This window comes from Pteropus medius, unplaced genomic scaffold (genome assembly GCF_902729225.1).
Source record: "Pteropus medius unplaced genomic scaffold, Ma_sr-lr_union100, whole genome shotgun sequence".
In the NCBI taxonomy this organism is placed as follows: domain Eukaryota; kingdom Metazoa; phylum Chordata; class Mammalia; order Chiroptera; family Pteropodidae; genus Pteropus; species Pteropus medius.
Window position 1 is genome coordinate 3,318,701 of NW_024350319.1, and position 24,129 is coordinate 3,342,829.

The 24,129-nt window shown below is 39.2% G+C and overlaps 1 protein-coding gene and 1 pseudogene across 1 annotated transcript in view; both read right to left on the minus strand.

The window, feature by feature from the left end:
* The window catches only part of GNG12 (G protein subunit gamma 12), a 203,283-nt gene that overhangs the window by 130,060 nt on the left and 49,094 nt on the right, over positions 1 to 24,129 (minus strand). The gene's annotated exons all lie outside the window — the stretch shown is intronic.
* LOC120583450 (uncharacterized) lies at positions 7,720 to 7,835 on the minus strand (annotated as a pseudogene).

The window sequence follows — 24,129 nt, forward strand, 5'->3', positions numbered from 1 at the left end:
AGGATTCAGACATGATAAGTTTGAACCTCTGATTAGACATCTCGGTGGAGACATTGAGACAGGAGGTTACATGAGTCTGAAGTTCAGTGTAGATAGTTCTGGAGAAATAAATCTGTCAGTCTTCAGTGTGTAGATATTATTTAAAATCTTGAAATTAAATGGACTCACCAAGGGAGTGAGTGTAGACAGAGTCAGAGTCTGAGGACTGAGCCCTGAGTCCTGCCAATATTTAAAGGTTGGGGATATGAAGGATTCAGCAAAGGAGAAAGAACAGATAGTGAAGAAGGAGGACAACCATGAGGACATGATCTCCTCGAAGCCAAATGAAGAAAGTTTTCACAGAGAGGGAGTGATTAGCTGTGTTAAAAGCTGTTGACAGTTCATGAAAAATGGGCCTGAAAATGGGCTATTGGATTTAGCCAACAATAGGTTTCCCCACTTATTCTCTCTCACTTAAGTCTATTTTCTTAATTGAAAATATCCCATTATTATTATTGTTATTATTAGTGCTGTTGTTGTTATTATTGTTATTATTGTTATTATTATTGTTATTATTATTTTGTAATACCTACTTCTTTCACTGGATGTAACCCTTAAGAAAGCATGGGTATGACTGGGGCATTGCCTGTCACATATTGGAAACCATTTCATGAAATTTATCTTTCTTTGGGTTTTTGTTCTTCCAGGTAGCATCCAATCTCCCTTTCTTGCCTTCCTAATAGTGTTTCAAATCACTTTTTGGAATTATCTCCTGTTATGTATAGTCTTGATGAGATGGCAAGTTCAAGTGCTTGCCTCCAACTTTGAAAGCCAAAGGGGGCAGATTTTGACACAGACCCTTACGCCAGGGAGCAGGCTCCATCCATGAGAGACTTCTGAGTTTTCCCAAGAGCAAGAGGAGGCCTTGAGTACCAGCATCTCTCTCCTGATCGGATCCCTCTTGGTGGGATACTGTTGCCATGGTTCCTGTTTCCTAGCTCTCAGTACTCCTTTGGTGCCTGCTTCTCCATCCTCTCTTTAGTTCTCTGAGCCCTCTATATCCTTCTATTAAACCTCCTTTTGCTGAAGTCAACCAGAGCCAGTTCCTGTTCCATTCAATGAAAAAAATCCCAACACTTAAGCACTCTAAATATTTGTTCAATGAATTAAAAAGTATTGTTTTCATTTCACAAATGTAAAGTCCGAAGTTCAAAGAGGTTTTGACACTTTCTAAAGCCACACACTTTCAGTGTTTCACCAATTTTTTGTTGCACCGTTTTCACATTCTTAGATCCCTGCAATCAGGGTGCATGTTACAATTGATGCATTCTTACCACTAACTGGCAGTAGTTTTCTGTTTGCAGTGGAGTATGATATAATGCTATGTCTTACATCAGCTAGTATTCAATGAAATACGGTACTAAATATTAGAGTCAGTATTCAAATATATCTCAGAAGTCTATATATTTTTGTTTCCCAAGGAGTTTAGTTAGATCTAATTGGAGGGGCAAAAAATGGGGGAAAAACCCACACCTTTCTCTAATGCTGGACAGAGGACCTAACCGAGGTTGCAGGGTTACATGTACTCTGAACTCTGAGGGTTTGGGGTGGGGGAACCTCTGGGTGGACATCTAAATGGATCCTGAAACATTTTGATGGATGGAAAGGTGGGAAGAGTGGAGGGGCGATAAGGACTGCATCCTAGATGTTGGCAACAAAGCAGACACTTAAATACATGTCTGAGGCACGAGGCTGCGGTTGGTGAGGATGGTCACTGAGGGGCTCCCCCGCATTCTTTTCCTTCTCCTTCTCTAGAGTAAATTATTCCTCCAGTTTTCCCTGTGTTTCTCTCACTTTTTCTTTTTTTACTACAACCTTTTCTGGCAAGCTCCCCCTTCCCACTTTCTGTCTTTTCCTCCCAGTCAGTTCCACTCTTGTACGTGGTAGACAGCTCCTTTTGGGAACCACGAACAAGGGAAAAGGTATTCTACATGGAGAGGCAACAATGTGCTAGAGTATGGAGATGTGTGCACACCAAATACTGCTGTAGGCATTGGGGATATAGCTGTGAAATCAAAGCAAAGTGCCTGCCTTTAGGAGCTTATATTCTGATAAGGGAAGATAAACCAAAAGTAAATAAACACACACACACACACACACACACACACACACACACACACACACAATAGTATAAGAGCAATGAAGAAAAATGTTAAAAGGGTTAGAAAATTGATAATGGGGGTGGGAGGTACTAATTCAAATAGAATGGCCAGGGAAGTCCTCTTTGATAAGGTAATATGTCAAAAAGGACATGAAAGAAAGGAAGGAGAGATTCTTGTGCATGTCTAGGTGAATAATGTTCCAGGATGAAGGCACAGCGCATGCAGAGGTCTGGAGTGGGGAATCACTGTTTAAGAAAGTGCATGCCTACGGCAGACTATGTGAGGGGCGATATGGTAGCATATGCATGTGGGGAGCTAATGCTGAGCCAGATCACGCAGGCCTTGCCAGCGTTATAAGGATTTGGGGTTTTATTCCAGGTAAATAAAAAGCCTTTGGGGAGATCTGAGCCAAGGAGAGAGAATGAAGAGATAGGCCTGATCATTGAGGAGCTGGAACGCTACCCTAAAATTTTGAATGTGATTCTCTAATGTCCCTGGGATTTTCATTTCTGAATTTATGTAAACCAAGGAGGAAATCTACTCTAATAAGTAAATATGATTTTTTTTTTGTGGAACACAGAGAGCCCTCCATCTAGAACAGATGTAATGAAGTGATAGTTTGTTTTGACAGAAAGAGGCTACAGAAGGTTATGCTCCCTGCACTCTGCCTTTGGTTGTCAAGGAGATACCTCTGAAAACCTCTTGTATCTAAATGTCACCGTGTAGCACTTAGATTTTTCATGTTCTCCTTTTATTATGTTATTGTAAAGTTCACCCCGTAATTTTGCTCAGGAGTTAACGATTTCATTACCAATGAGTCTATTCATTGCGAACTACCTTTTCTGAAATTCTGATTGCTGGTCTTTCTCAGTCCTCCTGAGGCTGGTTTCCAGGAAGAGGTTGCAGCTGAAAAAGAATCATGTATGTCTCTATGAGTTCCTGAGGGTCAGACAGGCTTATTCCGAATGGCTGATAGGAAAGTGGCAAACTGGTGGACTCGGTACAGAAGAACACATGGCACTGGGTTGTTTCCAGTATAATGTATAATTTCAACTGCTGATCAATCAGGGTGAATATTGCTGTATTCATTTTAGAGACAGGGAAAATGAGACTTAGTGGTAAAGAGACTTAACCAGGTAGTTGGCAGCCCTAGAACTAACATCTCCTAGTTTAGTGTGATTTCTACAACCCTGCACTTTTTCAAAGATAGAAGCCAGAGGTGATAGATTCATTAGTTCATTCATTCATTCATTCATTCATTCAACATGCTTCGATTGAGTACCTTCTGTTCGAGGCCCTGGGAATTCCGAAGTGAATGAGACAAGCTCCTCACTTCCATGCCTAAGCAGACATTACTCTTGGCTGTCAGCTGCATGTAGATGCAGAATCCATTATTGATCGGAGTTGTCCCTTTAGATGAAAATCTGTTTGTTATCCCTGGCTTCGGGGTACATGATTCAGAGTCTGAGAAAGCCAATTCCTAATCAGTTTTCCCTTTGAGAGGAAATTGAGGTTTTCCAATAAGCTCCAGACGAAAAGAACTGTGGAGACGGATCTGGAGATTAAGGTGGCCAGGATATTGTTGGCCAGGGATCAGCCTCTCCCAAAGTGTTGTTCCATAAACTGTTTAACAATTCTGGTGAGCAGAATGTGTTTCTCCCAGCTCATTCAAACCACGTGTCTTAAAGCATTTTGTCTCTAGGCTATAATGCACAATTAAGAGTAAATGATGCATCTGGCTCTCACTTCCTTTTAGCACAAGGGAGGAGACAGGTTAATATCTTTGGACCTTGTGCATCTCTTACCCACAGCAGCAACACTTTCCTCTTGCTGTGGGAGGTCTTGAGGGCTTCCATCTGCTAGCAATTTGCTTTTAACGAATATTTTTAACAGTGAAGAGAATGGAGTTTCTATGTCAGAATATCTTTCTGAAAGCTCTGTCAGTACCAACATATTTAAAGAAGAGTTACACTATCTGTACTACTGTCTGCACTTCTTAATTATTCAAGTCTTCCTGGGCTCACCCAAATCAGACAAAAGAGGAAATTAATGAAATGTATTCTGATGTTTAGACAGATCCAATAAAAATGTGTCAGATACAAATAGCTCACACTGCATTATCTGATTTTGTCATCAGCCTTCGCTTTTTCATCTGAAATGTCTGGGCATATGTAATATCAAGAGAGGCTCGTCTTGCTGCTGTGCTGTTTCTTGAGCAGCCGTTTTAATTTAATTTAATATAGGGCTTATAGGCACCCGTTCTTCTGAGTTTCGGGCATATCTGAATTTTGGCATCCAGGAAGGCAGCTACCTGGGGGAAACAGATTTTGGGGGAAGATGACAATTGATTTTGCCTACGAGCCCAAGGCGTTTTGGAAGACAAGGAGCCGAATTTCCAAACTTGGCTCCTTGAAGTCTGGTTAGCTGGGCCTGACGAGGAAGGTTACGGGCCTCCTATTAGACCCAAGGCAGGAAGGGGATATGAGGTTTCTAAAATAAAATCAACTTTATAAATAGGGGACATCTAGGCTGATGACCTGGATCAAGAATTAAAGTTTGTGACAAATGCTGGTTTCTATGTGATGCATCATTCATCATTAGTAGCTCCTCTGAAACCACTATCCTGGCACAGTAAAGAGAATAAAGGAAAAAAATTCCTGAGAATTAGGGTGTCATCTGAAAGACTCATAACTTCTAAGTCCCAGTGAGGGAACAAGCATGGCAAGGACTGGATAGAACCAGTCCCCGTAGTCACACTAGGTAGAAGACGTGGCAGTCCTGGACCCATCCAACCACTTCCCTTTCAACTCGGTTTGGAGGGGCAGGTCTGAACATTGTTGCATTGTGTAAGCTCTTAGGAGATATTTGGACTAGTTAAAGTTGAACATAACCCAAGATACCAATACTACTCTTGCTAATAGGGCATCAAAGTGTTTGAGTATTTACGTAAAAAAGAAAGGTGATATGGCCACATTCGTACTCTGAATATGTGGGAAAGGATATACTGATTTTTTTGATGTGTGTGTGTGTGTGTGTGTGTGTGTGTGTGTGTGTGTGTTTTCAACTGGGATTTTACAACTCTTCGGGCACACATATCTGCATCACAGACTGATCATCTTCCCCTAGAATTGGAGCTTCTTAATGTTAGAGCTAAAGGCCACCACCCTGATTGGGAGGATACCAGGGGGCTGTGTTGAGCACAGGCTAGAAAAACCTCAACGAGTGGCCTTAAAACCCTTGGGCAAATACAGAGTGTTGGGCAGGATATTTTGGGAAGAAGAAAACACAAGAGCAGCAATGTCAGAGTGCTGGACACTATACCTTGAATCTCTAAGACAATATGTGCAGCATGATTACTAAGGATTCCAACCCAAACTCTGAATTTCTAAATATTGGAGAATCTTTCCTTGGAGGAGAAACACACAGGATGTGATGTTGCCGGGGTTCTGGGATGTAAAAGCGCCTCTGTTATTCCAAGTCTGGACACCTCCAGAGACGGGCTAATGTGCTGAATCTTTGGGGCCATGAGGTAATGAAACACCTTGAAAGGGTGTTTTGAGGAATGAAATTATAGTCCTGGGGGAAACATTTGAACTTTGTTCAATAGGGCATACTTCTGAAATAATGGTTAAAATAATAGATTTTTAAAAAAAATTATTATTTAAAACTTACTGGATGCCAGACCTTGCTCTAAGGGTTAGGATTAGGATCATTCAATTAATTAATTAAATGTAATTCACTTAATCTTCACAACTACCCTATGAGTCAAGTCCTAGTATTACATTTCATCATCTCCCTCCATTCCAAGCTCACTTATGCTCCTTGTGGTTCCCAGGCCAGGCCAGACTGGTCCTCCCTAAAGGCCTGTGCTCTGCTGCTCCTCCCCGCATGTCCTCATGGCTCGTTCCCTCCCCTTCTTCAGATCTTTTCTCCTATGTCTCCTCTTCAGTGAGCTGTCTCTGATCACTTTACTTAAACCTGGCATTCTCTCTTTCTTCCCTGTTTGATTTCTCTCCATAGCACTTATTTTACCCATTTCCCTATAAGATATATACATTTCTCTTATATGCTTTATTGTCTGTCTCCTCTATCAAGGTCCAAAGGGAATTTTTGTCAGTTTATTTTTTCACTGCTGCATCTGAAGGCCATATTAAAACACAATTAACAATTGCTACGACCCAGACACAGATGCAGGCAACGGCACTGTGGCAAGCTTCTGGAGGGCCCCTGCTCTGCCAGGCTTCACCTTTTTAGTTGCTAGATTGTGGCAAGTTCAGAGGGTCCTAGGATAGAGGCTGGGGCAGACATGAAGTTGGGGGTGAGGATGGGTGAGTTTCTTAGCAACCCTCAATGCAGTGTGTGTGTTTCCTGGATAAATTCCCAGTGCCTAGAATTATGCTTACACAAAATAAGTGCTCAATAAATATTGATTGAATGAATGAACTCCATTTTATGGATGAGGAGGCTGAATCGCAGAGAAATTAGGAACATGTCTATAAATACAGCTAAGAGGTGATGAAGCTAGGGACAGACGTTCCCTCTAGCAGTCTGGTCCAAGAGCTTATGTTCTGAACCATTAGGCTCTAATGTTGCAAGATAGTTCATATTATAAGAGAGAAAGAGAGGGGGCTGCTGTTCCTATACCTGACACGTCATCCTTATCATATTCTTAAGTATCCTTAAGGGTCCTTAAATTCTTTCTAGGACAAGTCGGAGGTGTAATATAGACGAAATAAAATATCTTTAGAAAAAAATTGGAAATACATTTGATTAAGTCAGGTTTTTTATTTGCCTCTTTCTACCATGACTGTGAGTAGCCACTAGGAGAATCCAGTGACAAAACACAGGAATGGGCAACTTAAAAAAAAAAAAAAATTACTGTTAACAGATAAAACCAATAACTAACTAACTATAGGATACCCCCATGTGGCTGGCAAAATAACGGCCTCCCAAAGACATCCATGCCTCAGCCTCAGAACCTGTGAATATGTTACCTTATGTGGTAAAGGGCCTTTGCAGATGTGATTAGGTTAAGGATCTAGAGACAGAAATTAGCAGGGATGCTCCGGGTAGGATCAATCTAATTGCAAGTGCCCTTAGATAAGAAGAACCTTTTTCAATTGTGGTCAGAGAGAGAAATTCAATGATGGAAGAAGGGTCACAGAGATGCAACTATGATGACTTTGGAGATGTGAGAGGGGGCCACAAGCCATGAAATATGGGCAGCCTCTAGAAGCTGGAAGAGGCAAGGAAATGTATTCTTCCCTTGAGTCACAGAAAGGAAAGTAGTCCTACCCACACTGGTTTTAACCCAGTGAAACCTGTGCCAGGCTTTTGACTACAGAACTATGTTTAAACTACTAAGTTTTTAGTAGTTTGTTATACCACAGCAAGTATAGGTCAAATGAAAGCTTCAGCCAAGTCAAGTGTTAAAAAGACTAAAATAGATCCAATTGTTGTTTTCAATTGAATTTTTTCAAAGTAATTTTATTCATATAATACATAGCTATAATTACTTTAACATTTATTTATTTATTTGTTTGTTTATTTATTTATTATTATTATTTATTATTATTTATGCCTACAGCACCTAGTCTTCCTAGGTGGTCTCCCATCCAAGTACTAACCAAGCCCGACCCTGCTTAATATCCGAGATCAGACATCGGGCTTGTTCAGGGTGGCATGGCTGTAGACCATCGGCCGTGGCTCCACTGGGGCATGAACCCAGGACCTTCTGCGTGTAAAACAGATGTGCTAACTGTTATACTATGGAATCGTGTCCTATTTTAACATTTTTGATTGCTATGTTATTGATGTAAAAAAAAAAAGTCTTTTCAGTCTTTTAAAAGAATGCATGATTTTCATGATTATCATGAAAGAAAATTAAATTTGAAAGGAACATTCTGCTATATCAATTTATGAATCTATATTTCTTTATTAAATCAAGCAGCTTGTTACTTACCTAAAACAGACTTGATATAAGTGAGAGAAGATGATTGCCAAGATTTTGAACTCCCAGAGGTCCACCCTTGTGGCTCCCTCCACAAATCTAATCAGCCTCCAACACTGTTATTTCTTTCACACTATGGTCCTTGCATCTGTTCCTTTTGCTGTTACTAGTTCAGGCTCCATAATTTCATGCCTGGATAGATACAATAAATATCTAAGTGGTCGCTTTGGCTTTTGCCTTTTCCTCTGTAATATATCCTGCACATGCTCTCCAGATTCATGTCTCCAAAAGTCCTCCATCAGGTTGTCCTCCCGCAAGAACATACTCACACCTCTTGTCATCAGGCATAGTAGAGGTTCTTAGTCATTGGCAGAACCCAATTAGTGATGGGGGGGCGGTGTAAGTGACTTGTGTGTATCCTATAATGATGTTCTAAGATTCATAGACAATGTCTTGTTCAAAAAAAAAAAAAATTGGAGGGCAGATTTATTCATTTGTATTCATTTCACAAATATTTATGATGCATTTATTAGGTGCCAGACACTGTTCTAGGTACTGGGGACACACAGGTTAATGAGAGATACAAGACCAATTGCCAGTATAGGGAAATAGATTATGCTATCTATGAAATAAACAAGAAATATCCAGTGGTGTTAAATGTTATGCAAAATATTCAGACAGGGTGAAGTAATAGAATGATTGGGTGTCTGCTTTGGGCCGAGTGAACAGAGAAGACTTATGAGAGGAGGTAACATTTCAGCTGTTGGCTATGAAGATCTGAGAGATGAGCAATTCAGGAAGAGAAAAGAACAAGTGCAAAGGGTCTCAATTGGGTGTGATCTTGGAATATTCAAGGAACAGAGAGATGGAGAATGTGACTGGGGGGTGGTGAGTAAGCCAGTGAAGAAAGCAGTAGTCGATTAGAACAGAACGCTGAGTTTTGATTTTCCTGTTAAGGAATAGAAAACGACAAGAGATTTAAATCAGGGAATTGACATATACTAATATTTGGTTTTGAAAGCTCACTTAGGTGAATGGGTTATTGTGGAGGCCAGTTAGGAGTCATCGCTATGATCCAGGCAAGAGATTGTGGTGCCTTGGACCAAGTAGAGGTAAAGAGACATGTATGAGCAAATCCAGAATATATTTTGGATTTAAAGCTGATAAGACTTGCCAATAGATTAGATATGTAGGATGAGGCAAAGAAAGTGACTTCTGGTTTTTTGGCTTGATCCACTGGGTGGTTGGTAATACTATTTATTATGATGAGGGGGCTCAAAATTATCATTGTGAACATTTAGCACTATATTGTGCTTTCTTGGTTTATGAGGCATCTGGGGCAATTTGCCTTTGCATGAAATGGTGTGAGACTGCTATACTTTGTAAGATTTGTTTCTAGTTTGTATAATTTTATGGTGCCTCCCTTTCGACAAGATTCCTACCTCTAGAAGTTTACCCTTTCTCCCCATGTTAGTCATGGGCTAGGAAACCAAAAACAAATGTTCATTAAAATTGTAAGTAAAGAGTAAAAAAGATCTGAATCAGGGGATGAAAAGTTTCCTATGAGGAAAAAAATTTGTTTCATGGCCTTTATCACAATGATTTAGATTGCTTAGAAGGCTTTTTTATTTACTTTCCAAGTGAGAGAGACTACTGAATAACTGATCTCTGTAGAGATAGGAACTACTGCACTTCAGTTTTGACATTTTCATGAGTTGCCTGTTTGCCTTTCCCAGAATTCTCTACCAAGAACAGAGCCTGCTTGATCTGTCAGTAGGTTTGGCTCAACTCCATCGTGTCATATTTGTTGCTAGTTAAAATTAGATTATTGGACCCAGTTGTAGTTACCACATTTGTGCCCTGTTATTCTATTCCTGAACCAGGACCTGGAAACAAAGACTCTACTACTACTATACTACTAGCTAGCATTTTCTGAGCATTTATTATGTGCCAAGCATTGTAATAAACATACTGCACACACGATCACACTTAATTCTGACAGCTATCCAATGAATTAGGCATTATTATGCAATTTTTCTAAATGATGAAATTGAAGCACAGAGAGAATAGGTAACTTTCCCTAGGTCACACAGCTAGTTAGTGGGTGATAGAGTGAGAATTAGAACCTAGGGTGACTGAAAAGTCCCTGCTCTTCATCACTATCTCATAACTGTCAACTCTAGACTGATACACAAACTCGAGACCCCTGGCTTGCTTTATCTGGGAATAATTTCTCATCCCTCTGATATCCTTCCATGGCAGACCCCTGATCTATAGTTTCTTGCTGTTGTGTTTTCCCTCTGTTCTCCCTTTCTGTGCCGGATCATTTCATTAGACACACCAGGTAGCCAGAAGACTATTCAAGGGGAAGAGCTGGTATTTTTATTTAGCTCCAATCTTTATAAACAGTAAGACAGTAGTTAATAATTAAGGTGCACTGGTTAACCGGCCCTATAAAGTAGGCATCATTTTTTCTATTTTTTAAAATGATAAGATAAAAGTACATAGCTTGTAATTTGCATAAGATCATATAGCTGTTTTATGGTGGGTCCTGGATTTCAACCTATGTCTAGCTGATTTCAGTGAATCCTCTTAATTAATTTCTGGGAACTGTTTTCCAAATGGCTGTAGCTTTGGGGCTAACAGGCTTTCTATTTTACATGTAGCATTATGTTTCTATTTTTATTTCCCTGTAAATAAATGTCCCTATATGAGTTTTTATGGTAATGGAAAAAATTTTGATGCTTTTTTCATCCTCTTGTCCTTTCCTTTGAAACAGTAAAATTGATAAATTGGTTTTGTTCATCTCATTTTAGAACACAGTTAATCTTTTTTTTATTTTGTATTTGTGCTTTTCAATGCTTGTTTTGTCTGATTCTTGCCTTGGAATATTTTTTAATCTGAATATATTACTGTCTTAGGAAAAGGGGGCTTTTTCTTAATAAAATTGAGCAAGGCAGTTTCTATGATAACAATTGCTTAATTATTCTGAAATAAACACAATATATCATGTATAATGCATCATTGAACAACTTTACCACATGAATGCTCAAAACCAAAAGAAAAAGTTGTAAAGATTGATTTAATGGAAAACCTGAAGGAGTTTTGGAAATTAAAAAGAAAATTCTTTGGCCACATCCTGAGTTGGCCTGTGCCTAAAAGAGCCACCTTAGTCATTAGTGGCTAAGGGGCAGCTGTAGATTTTGAATTTAATTCCACAAACATTTATGAGACTCCTGGTATAAAACTGGCCATGTTTTGTGCTGGGCATGCAGAATGTAACAAGACACAATCTTGTCCTCAAAGAACTTAGTTTAGTAGGAGAGACAGCCATGATGATAAATAAGCAAGCAAACAAACAAATGATGATAAAATAATTATAGTGATATAGCATGACAAATGTACCAACAAAAGCATCTGTAATTTGAACCCTGTTCCCTGGTGCTACCTCAGGCTTTTATGAATATATTTTCCAATATCCTTTGACTTTGATTATTTTTTCTGTAAAATGAATATCAAGGACTTATTATTATGTAGTTAAACTTAGATTAAATGAAAAGGACCATTTTTGTTAATTGAGTTATTGGACTGGCAAGAAATAGAACTCTCATCTTGTTATATATTCTATTCGATTTAATTTTTTTATCTCCAAGACATTTATATTAAGTTACTTCTACAGTAGTTCTCAAATTTCATTTTATATAAAAACTCCTTGAGAACTATGTGCAAGGTTCAGTTTCATTAGGCCAAGAATTCATTAGGGCCCAGGAATCTGCAGTTTATATAAACCGTCCAGGTAATTCTAATGCTGCTGGTTTGGGGGAGAGCATAGAGCTCTACCATATCACGGTAATCTGCTAGTCCTGGGCCCATTTGCTATCCTTTGCTCTACTCTGCTCTGTATCACTGGGTGCTGGCTGGTGTCAGACTCTATTCAAGTGGCTTCTTCTGGTAGGAGACTGAAGGGCAGGAGGTAGGAATAATCATCTCAGCCGCTTGTGCCATCTGTGGGAGTGGCTAAATGCCTCTAAGGCTCTAGCTCTGCAACAATTCCACTTGACCTCTTAGGTCAAGCCTAGGGGTAAAGCTATTACTGTTTTTGTAAACTTCAGAGTTGCCTCAGTCTCCTGCCTGTGTTTTTGTTGGAGAGCTATATACTCCAGCTTCTAGAACCCACTTAGTTTGTGTGTACAGTAGGCTGACAGTGCTAAGAATTAGTATTCCCTTGAGGGGGTAGCCCATAACCAATGACTGACAGGAGTAAATACTCTAGATCCCTCCCAACTTGGCCAGGGCGATTCCGAGGTGTGCATTTTGCACTGTTTTCTAGAGAGTCCATGTGAGATTGTAACAGAGTGAAATGCTTGATCTTTCTTTGACTCCATCTCGTTCAAGCCTGCTCTATTTCCATGGCCTTCGGGCTAATAATTTCTGCTTGATCTTGCATATAGACATTCTAATCATTAGAGAAACTCTGTTTTTGGCTTGAGTTTTACAAAAACAGCCCCTCTCATATCCCCTTCCCTTGACATAAAAGAAGCTTGAAGTCACTACCTTTTAAAGATGGATTTGAAGATTAGGTCTCCCATCTTCTCCAATGGAGTCTTCTGGATCAATTAACTTTCCTTACTCCAAATTCTGACATTTTGTCTTTTAGCCTTTCCAAGTGTCAGGCACATGGATTTTAGACTGGTAACATGACCAAACTCCAGCTGGCCACTTTGGTATCTGACTTAATAAGATGCCCTATAGTGGCTGCATTGCCTTCCCCTCCTGTAGCACTTCCCCTCATCTACCCATATTTCTTGCATTTTTCAATAAATTGCTTGCATTTGAACTTGATCTCAAGCCAGCTTCTTCAAAACCAAAACTAAGATGCTCACTGCTCCTGATGCTCAGCCTTTTCTATCACTCATGGATCCAGTTTCTAGCAACACATTCCCTTTGTCTGAAACTCTTGGAGGATTTTCTCATGCTGGTTAGATGCAGCTAAGTGCTAGGTACTAGGAACTAGAAACTACAATGACTCAGGTGAACAAGCATATTTCTTATTCCTAAGGGGCTCTCAGGCTAAAAGAGAAGAGAAACAAATATACAGCATATGATGAATGCAGCAATTCATAAAGACGCCAGTTCAGAGGAGAGAGACATTTTTTGGAGATCTGAACTGGCAGTTAGATGAGATCAGAGAAAACTTCACAGTAGAGTTAACAGTTAAGCTGGATTTTGAAAGATGAGTTTTCTAAGTGGATAAAGAGAATGGCAAACGGCATTCCAGACAGGGAAGCAGTGTTTGCAGAGTTATCAAGGGGTAAAACACTCTTCACATTTAGAGACATATAATTGTTTTCCTGGAGAATAAAGTGGGATTTGGAGAGAGGCAATGAGGCAGTACAGGGTGAATTCCTGCCAATGGAAATTCAAGTCCTGCACCAAGAGAGGGAGGGTTCTTGACTGGATGCAGGAAAGAATTCAAGCAGATGCCAGAGATAGAGGTAAAATTTATCAGAGAAGGAATAATGTTCCACAGACAGTCATGGTCTCCTCTCAAAGACAGAATGAAAGAGCTGAGTGGGACAGAGAGATAGAAAGAAAAGATCATGAGAGGGACAGAGACAGACCCCAAGTATTCAGGGAATTCAGTTTATATATCATTCTTAGTTTCTATGTATTACAGTTTAAAGACTCTGTTTACCTATTTTCCTTTGATGGTATGGGTATGCAGTGTGACGGATAGGGTAAGTAGCATGAGAGGTATGAGTACCTATCAAGAAAGCATGCTGGCAATCTCCAGCCTTTGTTCCATAGGTTCCCCGTGGTGGTTTTGATGGTAGGGAATCAATTTACAACTTTTTTTTTGGATTTCTTTTTTTATTGTTTATTGGGGTAACATTGGTTAATATAATTATATGATTTTCAGGTGTACATTATAATTTGACATCTATATTTTCTATTGTGTGATTACCACCCAAAGTCCAATTACCTTCAGCTACCATATATTTGATTCCCTTTACCCACTTCACCCTCCCCCTACCCCCCTATTCAATTTACAACTTAAAGACTGTTTTCCCTTCATGATATGGGTAAATGGTTTGCTAGTAATCCCAAGAATCTTCCTTTGTTCTGGCAGCAGCACAAGGCAGGCTCTGAATACAGTTTATTTAACATTTAGTCCTCATGTCTCCTCCCTACTTTAGCAGGACATGTGGTTAGAAGGGGTGCAGCTGTTGTATATCGTGTTCTGGAGTTTATGCTGAGTAGGCCTGAGATTGGCGTTAAAGTGTTTTAGGCATAGGAGTGACATGGTTGGATTTTACCTTTAGCAATATGACTCTGGGGCTCTGCAGAGGATGGATAGTTTGCTCAGACCTTAGCTAGCACAATATAAATGACCTAACTCAATTTCTTTTTGATGAGCATGGTGCTTGCAATGCCTCATGTAATTCAGACTTTCAGAGATGGAATGCATAGAAAATGTAAACAGATTCATTCAGTGTCCCCATTTATTGAGTGTCTTCTCTGTGCCAGGCGTGTTCTAGGTATTGGAGATTTAGTGGTAAATAAGACAGGCAATTTCTTGCCCTCTTGGGCTATAATATTTGTAGGCACAGAGGCAACATGATCTAATTTCCCAAAAAGTGTTTTCTGGGGATACTTATCATTCTCTTGAAATATTCTGTCAAAAAATATCCTTTGCTAAAATAATTGAGAAATTCTGCATATTTTATCCCCTATTAAGGATTTGTAAAAACAAAATTTGCTAATTAAAGTCTCTGAGAAGTCCTACAGTAAAGAAATCTGATCCCTAATTAATTTTTTTGTGTTAGCCATCTGTTGTTTTTACCTGCTCAGTGTGGGTTCTCCTTTCTGGGAGAACAGCACCTTAATTTTGTTTTGGAGAACTATTCTTCTTGATTAGATACAGTGCTGGAGGGCTGTTAATCAAGATGTCTTGCCCTGGTCTGGCCAAGGTATAGACACACAGCTCAAGAAAGGTCTATCAGATGCTTGCTTTCTGGAATTTATATCTTTAGTAGAGAAATGCAGTGATTAAACATAGTTTAAGTCCATTTATCCTAGTGGTGGTACCCTGCATTCTGGGTCTTTCAAACTGCTCTTTTTCCTGTGCTCTAAGGTTTTTGGGTATCCAGCGTGTAATAGAATAAGATAATCAGTCTTTCTGACTCCTTCTTGCTCGAGATCGCCCAATTCTCATAACGTGTCAGTTAGCAACTTTGCTTAGTCCTGTACGTAGATATGCTAATCATTAAAGGAATCTAACGTGTAGTCTAGGAATTACTGAAACAACCTCCCTGCTTGAAACTATATCCCCAAGGAGGTAAGGAAGGTATGTGCAAAAATAATGATTGTTTATCAAAAGATTTATAGGAACCTCGTGACTAAGACCTCGGTAACCAGAGTTTGTTGACCAAAAGCAAAGTTCACCACCTTCCTTGGACCTTTGCTGATGTCCACATGTCTATGGTCAATCACTTTCTGATCTCAAATGTCTCCCATTCCCCACTTCCTTTGACATAAAAGAAATCTAAATTCTATATTTTTTCAAGCTGGTTCTTTAGGATGCTAGTCTGCCATCTTCTCAGCTTGCTGGCTTTCAAAATAAAGTCACTTTGCCCCAACTCCTTGTTACTCGACTTATTAGTTGTGGTGCAGTAAGCACACAATTTTTTATTGGATTACCAGTTTTCTCTTGTACGATTATTCAGATTATGCACTGCATACAGGTATCACGTCTAAGAGAGGGAAAGCATTCATGTTATAGACCTATATTGAGTCCTATGGCAATGGGTATAGATCATGGAGAGTCCACAACTTCTGGATGCATCTTGAAGCAGCAGAGGAGAGCTCTTGATGAAGCAAACTTGTATCAGCATCCAAATATATACATTCACCTTGGAGATCTGCATATATGTGCACGTGATCTCATTGATAACTGCATGTGCACAGCCTGGTCCTGTCCCTGTGAAACCCCAGGTATTCTCTTAGGTTGCTTCTCCTATTCTTCCACTTCTCTCAGATGCTATCAGAGCATCTGAGAGCAAACTCATCTAGACATCGTTCCCTTAGCTGGGGAGTAGGGCTGAAGGCATGGACTGTGCCTACTGCCATTGGTGTGTATGCTTCAGTATCAAGATGTGATGAAGAAGCAGGGAATGTGGGCACATATGAGCATGTAGCCATAGCTTCTGCTTCTGCCCTTGCAAACTTTTTTTGAAGGGGCCTGAAAAATGGAGGGTGTGTGTCTGTATTAGCTCATTCAAGCTACTATAACAAAATACCGCAGTCTGGTGTTATACAACAAAATTCAACCAAGTAAATTTGAAGATCTAATTGGCTTTATTAAATGATTCATAAATTGGGCAGTATCTGATCCAGCAAACAGAGAGATACTCTGAGGGGTTGTACAAAATGGAAGATTTTTATAGGGAGAAGGGTGTGGCAGGGTAGTTATTAGCAAAAGAAAAGAGGGGGTTAGTTTCAGATTAAGACATCTTTTTTTGGGGGGAAGAGATTGGCAAAGGTTTTATCATGCAGATTACCTTTTCTTCCTATGTGGGTGGTAGAGGGATGGGGAGGGCCTACATTTCAGATTGCCTCATTGATGTCCACCAGAAAATTAGAAAATTAGACTGGTTGATTAAGATTACATTTCTGGTGAAGGTCAAAACTGCAGTTAGGTCAGGTATTATGTCTAGTTTTGGTATCATGAGCTTTAGCACAAGTGACACCGTTAGGGTCCTGTGGTTTTTCTCTTTAACACTGTGTAACTTATAAACAACAAAACTTTATTTCTCACAGTTCTGGAGTCTGGAAGTTCAAGATCAGGGTGCCAACAGAGTCAGGTTCTGGTGACGGGCCAACTTCTTCTGGGTTGCAGACATCAACTTCTCACTGTGCCTTCATGTGGTGGAAGGGAGAGGGATTTCTGTGAGGTCTCTTATAAAAACACTACTCCTTTTCATGAGGGCTCTACCCTCATGATCTAATCACCCCAGAGAGTCTATTTCCTAATACCATCATGTTGTGCATTAGGATTTCAACATATGAATTTTGAGGGAGATACATACATTCAGATTGCAGCAGTGTCAAAGCAAGAGGCTTTAGTCATACTTCATTCTGAGTGGGATGCATATACTTAAGCTACTGATTTTAAAAATAAGCTTGATTTATGGAATTAATGCCAGCCCTCTTCTTTTTTTATCCTTTTATTCCTTCACTCCTTTCCCTTTTCCCTTCTCTTCTTCCTTTATAGGTGAGGTAGCTACCTGCCTGGTCTCTACTTTCCTTGGGTGGCCTGAGTATAATATTTAGTTGTGCAATAATTAACTGACGTAATATTGTTTTTTTTACTTGGGGAAGGAGTATCCTTTTAGATTTGTGCTAGTAGCAATCTTGTGTCTGAGCTGTCCCATGTCCTTCTAAAATACTTCAGCCAGTCAGAGTCCAGTGAGATTGCTCATACTCAAACCTCAGGTGATATGTCCCATGTTATCTCCTAATACACTCTATTTCTTCACAACCATTGGAAATCCCAGTCCAGTGGAAATAGCACAGGACTAGAGAGGAAGAGACCTAATTTTACTGATGAGAAACTCAAAGCCCATTAAAGTGAATAGGAGGCAGGACTTCTCAGCCATGCAGAGTGAAGATGACAAATCCTTCCTCTTAAAAACAACTTGAGAAAATGAACCAGAACAACCATTTCAGAGCTCTGGAAACTGACAAAGGCGAATGACAAATTGAGAAACATTTATTCAGGAAATGCTGCTGAGTTTTCTTTGGAACAATGGGAATCTAAAGCTTTCTTGCCTGGGGCTGTCGCATATTCCTACCAGATCAGCACATCCCTTCTTCCAGGGTGGGGCTGCCTATGAAAACCAGCCCTGAGTTGCCAGAGGTGATTTAATGTGGAGTCCAGGGCACTGTCTGTGAAACTAGAAAATTCTTTAGAAAGCAAATAAGAAGCAACTAAACCTTGCCAGCCTGAGGCTGTGGCCAGAAATTTAACTGGGAGACCTTGAAAATTAGATAAGCTCTCCACACATCACTGGCTGACTGATAGGATGTGCATGTACTGGAAGTTCTGTTGGGGCCTGGTGGAAAGTAAAAGCTGGGACAGACTTGAAACCTACATATTATATATCCAGACAGTACCTTGAATCCATAGGAAGAAATATATATATACATATATATACACATATACATACATATATATGTATATATACATATATACACACATATATACATACATATATTCATTTCATATATATTCATTATATATACATATATATACATATATATGTACATATACATACATATATATATGTGTGTGTGTATGACACTAATAGCACAAAGGAAGAGGAAGGAAATGGAGCTATATTGGAACAAAGTTGCTATGTTTTACCAGAATTATTAACTTGAAGTAAATTGTAATTATATATATTTAATTCTAAGAGCAATCACTAAAAATAAACTTAAAAAATACAATTAACAAGTGAATTGATTTGCACAGGACCACCTAGCCAGCTGGTAGGAGTGGGGCAGCACTTCACCTATTTGCCTCATTTTCCATATGTCAAATCATAACACTAGTATCAGCCACACCTCCTCACTGTTAGGCTCTGACCACTCATCCTGGATCTGACTTAGCTCTTTGAAGTAAGCACCCAGCTTGCTGCAGGCTACTGATCTCTCTGGCCAAAGTTAGAATATCTGATATGGCTGGCAGTTCACTCTCAATTGTTCTCCTCCCCAAGAAGGACTTGGACTTGGCTGCTCTTCCCTGAGGCTGAAGGGTTCAGCAGTGATGTCAGGGAAGTCAGCTTGCTTTGGGGGCAAGTTGAGTACTCCAGGATTTTCCATCCTCTTTCTGTGTGTTGACGTAAGAAACATCCACACGTGTAGAGAATTTCAATGAGTTTATTTGAGCCAACTGACGACAATTGCCAGGAAGCAAAATCTCAACAGATTAAAAAAATGCTCCAGAGAATGACAGTTTTTCAGCTCATTTTATGCATTAGAATCAAAAGAGGAGACAGAAGGAAGGTTACATGGAATCCACTCTGGTAGATTAAGGGGGTGGGAGAAAGCAAAGAGGGACATTTCTGGCACTGAATAAAAAGTAAAATGGGACACATACTGCTTTTACATTGGTGGGTACAGGAGAGTTAATAACTAACATTTACAGCACATAGAGATGGTATGCGGGGGACAAGGTAACCATGAAGGGTTCTGTGGTCTCTGCTCTGGTGCAGTGGGCTGTGCCCTTGAGGGGTCTGGAAAATAGAGATTACTCTGACATTTCAGGGGTAGGGTATTTTAGATGCAAAAAAGACAATAGGCTTACTTAAGGTAAAGATTGACTTTTGTCAAGAAAACTATAGGCCCAGGAAGTGACTACTGGCCATGACCTGCTTTTAGTTAGGAATTTTTATGTTCAGACCATCATATGTGGTTACTTTCAGTCTCTGAGTTCGTAGGGCCCATGTGCTGTCTTCCCCTGAGCTCATTAGGTTTATTATGCAGCCTCTTTTTCATCCACATATGCAGTGGAATCTGAATGAGGCCTTGTGTTGTATTTCAATCAGCTTACTGTAGCCTCCTGCATGTCCTGAGGTTCCTGTTACTTAGAAGATGAATTTTACCACTGTCCTCTATATACATATACACTGTCTCCTCTTCCCACAGCCTCCATTCTCCACCTCCAAAACTCATTTTTTATGTTCCAACATATCAATCTCTCTACCTCAGTTCCTCAGACTTCTCTACCAGCAGGACATTACTCAGGATTTATCACACTTAGCTTACGCTAAGTGTCAGATCCCAGAGGTCATGGCTTCTGGGCTAGTACCACTCCCTACTCATTATCTGGAATCTTAACCAGTGTTTCTAAGACTTTAATTTGTGTAGGAATCACCTGAGGAACTTGTTAAAATGCAGATTCTTGTAGTTCTAGGGAAAAGCCTGAGATTCTGCATTTTTAAGCTAGTCCCAGGAGATGGGGATACTGCTGCTTGGTAGACTATACTCTGAGCAGCTAGGGTCTAGACTAGAGCACAGCAGTGTTCTAAACCCCTCCTTGGAGCTATTATTGACACAGCATTATTTTGAGAGTACTGAAAGATAAGAAGTGAAAAATAGGATTTTAAAATATGAAAAGAAAAATATTTAATCAGGTTTATTGACTTTGGAATGTAAAATTTTTTTAAACCTTTAATACTGATAAGTTTTGTTGTGTTTTGTCTGGGTTTTTCTATAATCCCTGGCTCTTCCTGACTCTCTTTCAACAGAATTCAACATTATACAGATTCATCTTGAAGCCCTTCCAAAGGAGTGTATTGATTAAGATAACAAAAATAACTCATTGTATTTATCTATTCAGCCATCTGTGCAACCATCTGTTTAACCATCCATCCCACCATCTCTCCATTCATCCGATGGTTCCTAGAGTCCGCTATGTCACACCTATGCTGTGAAGGATGTAGGTGTTAATGAGACAGTTTTTGCCCCCAAGAAATTTCATCTCTGGTGGAGACGACATAATTCTTGGGATATATTCTCAAGGACGGTATCAGTGTAAAACTCTAAATATTTGTGAGACTGCTAGTTAATGACTTGGCTATAAACTTGAGCTATCCATGAGCAGATCATTAAATATCATAAATGATACAAACAAAATGGGATTTTATTTTCTATATATTTTAACTTTTCTGACTTTCTCCTGTCTATTTTCACAAAGGATCAATTTGAATTAAAAAAAAAAAATCTGAAGCCTACAGTTTTTTTGCTTTTGGGAAGATGTATTTCTTTTTTTTAGCACAGGCAAAAATAAAGAGAATCAGCAGGAATGTCTTTAAGAAGATAGTTATTACCAACATAGAGGGTATGTTTGTTGATATATTTGAGTAAGGAAGCTTTTCAGAGATTGCAAAAACTCTGAAGTGCTTCTGGTTTGAAGAAGAATAGAATAAGCAAAGTTTAGAAGAAACTTTAAAGTTCATAAATTCCCATCACCCATCCCTTCCTAGATGGGTTAAGTCAAACAGACTATTGGAGATACATCCAGGATTTCCGCTTTCAGTCTATTCTTTTAAGAAAAGCAGTATATTCTGGCAGAGTCTCTGCTAGTTTTTCCACTAATGCTAATTAATCTTAAAAATTCATGCATATTTAATGATGATCAACACCTCCTGCCTTATTCTTACCACTATCCACAGGACAGCTTCGTCATCGGTTCTTCACATACACATTCCCATCTATTACAAGCTATGCAAGTTGAGAGGATTTAGCTCTGCAAATGTCCTTAGAGGGACAGACAAGATGTAAATATACATTAGAGCATTCACATGAGACAAAAGAAGAGACCATAACACTCACTGAGATATATTCACTAGTCCTGGCCTCTCTGCTCTGCCTGGTCAGTTCTCTCTTGTGCATCCATCCCTCTTCCCATGGCTGACCCAGTTCTCTCAGTTCCTTCCCTAATTTCCACCATGGGGAGAAGAATTGTTAGTTTGAGTGGTCAGGGTTCAGGACAATTGATTGAGCCATATGTACTAGTGGGCAAGGTAACTACATCTTAAAGTGCATAAACCTCTTATTCTCTCCTATTTCTCATAGATGAATGAATAAGTAGATTCTAAATTACTCTGTTGGTTCACTCTCTCTTCAAATCCTTCCTGTCTATGTTCAGCCAAAATGATAAAATGTCAGGATGGAAACACCCCAAGCCCCGTTGTAACCTTTATCAAGACATTGCATTTGCATTTTAATCTTATGCACAACTCGTAATAAAGTGGTACTTTGATTTGTATTTATTAATCCTGTTTTAGATGGCTCCTTCAGGAACTCCAATGGAAGGGGAGATAGAGCAGAATTTGAAGCTTAAGGAGGCATTAGACCATATCCTTCTCTCTCTGAATATATAACTAATAGAAAAATAAAGATATCAATAGATGGAGATCAACATTCTGTTTCATAACTAACAAGACTGGCTGGTGAATTGCCACAACTGGGTTTCTTAAAAACTGTCTCTTCTGGCTTGAAATTACTAACTTCGTTCCGAAGGTCTTCAGTGAAGCTTAGCTTATAAAAGAGAGCAGAATTTGTGCTTTCTACACATAGGTCGGTATAAAAAGAGAAGACAGGCCACATGGCAAATGGGCTTCAACATCTTAACCTCTCCCTATGAAAGACTGTTTAAAAATGGGTGCCATAATAATGTAATAATCCTGAGAGAATGATAATAGAAGAGGACCAAAATAAAGAGTGTGAAGAATTCTCCAAAATCACATGATTATAAAAAAAAGTTGAACCAGCAAAGAGACTGAGTCAGAATGGTCAGAGAAGTAGATGAAGAACCAGAAAAAAAAGATCAAAAAATTAAGTAAGGAAGCACTTGGGAAGTAGATGCTAGTCAATGGTGGAAATTATGAGTCAGATGAAGACTGAAAACTAAAGTTTTAAAAAAAGTAATTTACAAAGTGAAATTCACATAACAACATTTATTTTACGGTGAACAATTCAACGCCATCAAGTATAATCATAACGTACAACTACCACCTCTATCTAGTTCCAAAATATATCCATTATTTCAAAGTAAAACTCCGTACGCATTGTGAGTTCTCTCCATTCTCCTTCCCCCAGCCCTTGATGACTACCAATCTATGGTATATCTGTATGGATTTATCTATTCTGAATATTTTATACAAATGGAATCATACAAAATGTGACCCTTTGTGTCTGGCTTCTTTCACTTAGCATAATGATTTCAAGGTTCATCTACATTGAAACATTTATTAGTACTTCATTGCCTTCTATGACTAATAATAGTCCACTGTGTGTGTGTGTGTGTGTGTGTGTGTGTGTGTGTGTGTGTACCACAGTTTTTATCCATTCATCCATTGGTGGATGTTTGGGTTGTTTCTATTGATAGGCTATTAGAAATAGTAATACTATGAACATGTGTGTACATGTACTTTTTTTAGTATGTGTTTTAGATTTTTTGGAATATATATGCAGGAGTAGAATAGTGGGGTTATATGATAATTCTATGTTTAACTTTTTGAGGAACCATCAAACTGTTTTTGAAAACTTACTTTTGATTTGGCAATTTGATATTAACTGTTGAGCCTTGCTAAAAGAGTTTCAGGAGAATAATGACTGCAAAACAGATGGTAAGGGATTAAGAAGTGAATGAATTTAAAATTTATAAAAATTTTTGAACAGCTTTTGACGTATATTTGACATATGATAAACTGCACATATTAAAAACACAGTCTTTAGCCTTAGGGAGGAGTAGGGGCACTTCTTCCTCTGAAATAGGCATAAAATAAGAGTGAGTTTTGTAAACAGGTAAAAGTGGAGGGAAGAGATATTAAGTGATTTGGCACCGGAAGGTCTCTTTTCCCAGTTAAAGAGTTTAGTTGCCAGTTTGAAATGAGAAGGGTAATTGTGGGAGTAGAGTGTTTAGGGAGTAGAGGTAGTTAGATGCTTATCCCCACATCCATTCTCCCCTCTTTCTTAGTAATAGAGTCTTGATTTTGTTTAGGTTGGTGATACACACAGTTAAAAGACTTCATTTCTCAGTTTCTCTTACAACTAAATATGATCAAGTAATTAAGTTATGGCTAGCAAGATATCAATAGAGTCTATGATGGAATGTTTATGAAATCTTAAAGGGAGATAACTCAGCTTTGATGAATGTCCTTTTGCCTTTCTGTTTTTTCATCTTCTTGCTGTCTAGAATGTGAACATGACAACTGGTGCTCCAGCAGCCCTTTTGGGTCATGAGGTGATCTCGAGGATAGAAGCCATCTGTTGAGGATTTAGTATCGTATAGAATTAAAGCCTTAAAGTATAGTCTCTATGGTGAGTGGGAATGGGAACTTACTAGAGTCCCAGTAAAGGGATTCATGAGCTGAGGCTTTAGTGGAGGGAGTCTTCAATTTGTAAGGTTATATGCTTTCTTTACCCTTGGCAGCCTGGGAGCAGAAGCAGAGTCATACACTTAATTGG